This window comes from Oryx dammah, unplaced genomic scaffold, assembly GCF_014754425.2.
Source record: "Oryx dammah isolate SB20612 unplaced genomic scaffold, SCBI_Odam_1.1 HiC_scaffold_18, whole genome shotgun sequence".
NCBI classification, from domain to species: Eukaryota; Metazoa; Chordata; class Mammalia; order Artiodactyla; family Bovidae; genus Oryx; species Oryx dammah.
In genome coordinates this window covers 88,480,060-88,482,269 of record NW_024070202.1, presented here as the reverse complement: position 1 = coordinate 88,482,269, position 2,210 = coordinate 88,480,060, and the positions used below count along the sequence as shown (strand labels likewise).

General features: G+C 33.9%; 1 non-coding gene across 1 annotated transcript; it reads left to right on the top strand.

Annotated features, from left to right (window-relative positions):
* Positions 1–235: 235 nt before the first annotated feature.
* On the top strand, positions 236–455 carry LOC120878305. The gene has a single exon (XR_005724511.1). It is a non-coding gene; the product is annotated as a small nucleolar RNA U3 (small nucleolar RNA).
* Positions 456–2,210: the final 1,755 nt, after the last annotated feature.

The following is a 2,210-nucleotide window of genomic DNA, read 5'->3' as shown; positions in this document are numbered from 1 at the left end:
ACTGCAGCTGCCCAGCATCACAAGAGAGTAAGCAGGGCAAATCACTAGCCCCTGGAAAAGATCAGAATTCAAGACTTGAAGTATGGTTTTCACTGGATGAACATTGCTTTTGCATCACTGTAAAGCAGAAAAATCATGGAACCACCCTAAGTCAGGAACCATCTGCACCAAAAATAGAAATTTCAAATCTCAAGGATCATTTCTATGAGCTTCCCTCATGGCTCAGACAGTAAAATCATCTGCTTGCAATGCTGGAGACCCGGGTTCAATCCTTAGTTCATTATGAAAGAAGTTTCCCTGAATGTGTAGAGCACCTGAAACCCTAAGTAAGAAGCTTAGTGTTCCCTCGTGAGTGTGAAGCTGCTTTTTGGTGTTGGTTCTGCAACTGCCATTTGCCACTGATGATCATTCTTCTTTTCCTTTGGGGAGCAAGAGGGAGAGAACACTGCCTGAGTAAAACAAAGGACAAAAAATAATCTTTAAAGTACTTTCTAATTTGCCTACAAACTGGAGGAATATATGAAATTGCAAAAAAATGTAAAATCAAAACAATAAATTGGTGACATCAGTTCATATGATAATTTTATTAACTTTATTCTTTATTTATGGGAATTTAACAGCTTAGAAATGAGGTTTTTTTATTTTAAAATTTAACTAGAGAATTATTAGTAATCTTTGTTAAGCCAATTTATACTTTTTCCCCTCTTTCTTCTCATGAGAGGAAAGTCTTCATATAATCTTTGGTTCAAGTTAATGAACACATTGAAATATTTTATATATTTGCAAGAGAATGTTAACATCCATTCATACAGAATAAACAAAAATTTATTTTCTGGATTCATAACTACAATGCTACCCCCAACCCCACTCAATATCACTTAAATTTAAGATATAATAGTTTTGGACACATAAATTGATGGAACAGAATAGAGAGTTCAGAAATAAACCCACTTATATATATAGTCAATTAAATTATGAGAAGGGAGCCAAGAATATACAATGGGGAAAGGAAGCCTCTTCAATAAATGGTGTTGGGAAAACCAAAAAGCCACATGCAAAAGAATGAAATGGGACCACTAACTTATACCATATGCGAAAATTAACTCAAAGTGGATTAAAGTCTTAAATGTAAGACCTGAAACCATAAAACTCCTAGAAGAAAGCACAAGTCACAAATTTCTTGAATTACCGTGGCAATAATTTTTTTTAATTTGATACTAGAAATAAAGGCAATGATGTTGAAAATAAACAAGCTGGATTACATCAAAGTAAAATTTCTACACAGCAAAGGAAACCATCAGCAAAATTAAAAGGCAACCTACTGAATGGGAGAAAATATTTGCAAAACATATAGGATCAAGGGTTAATATTCAAAATATACAAAGAATCAGAACAACTCAATGGAAAAAAAAACAATGATTTTAAATGGGCAGAAGATCTGAATATTAATATTTCCAAAGAAGACATAGAGAAGGCCAACAGGTACATGAAAAGGTGCTCAACATCACAAATCATTAGGAAATGCAGATCAAAATCACAGTGAAATACCACCTGACACTATTAGAGTGAATATTACTAAAAAAGCTAGAAAGAGCAAATGCTGGTGAGGAAGGATGTGGAGAAAGAGAACCCTTGTACACTAATGACAGTAAAGTAAATTGGTGTAGCCAATGGGAAAACAGTATAGAGCTTCCTCAAAAATTAAATGTGCTGCTATCACATGATACAGCAATTCTACTTCTGGGTATTTATCTAAAGAAAACAAAAATATCTAACTAGAAAAGATAAATGCACCCCCATGTTCAATGAAGCATTATTTACAATAGCCAAGATATGGAAACAATCTGTGTTCATGGATCAATGGATTAAAAAATGTGACACACACATATGTATATACAATGAAATGTTATTTAGACATAAAAAGTGATATCTTGCTATTTTCAACAACATAGATGGATCTTGTGGGGATTACATTAGGTAAAACAAATCAGACAGAAAGACAAATACAATAGGAGCTCACTTATATGAGGAATCTAAAACCAAGCTCATAGATACAGAGAACAGACAGCTGGTTGCCAGATTGGGGAGTGGGAAGGAGGAGATGGGAGAAATGGGTAAAGTGAGTCAGAAGGCAAAAGCTTGCAGTTATAAAAGAAATAATCCATGAGGATGTAATGTACAGCAGAGTGATCATCATTAATAATACTATA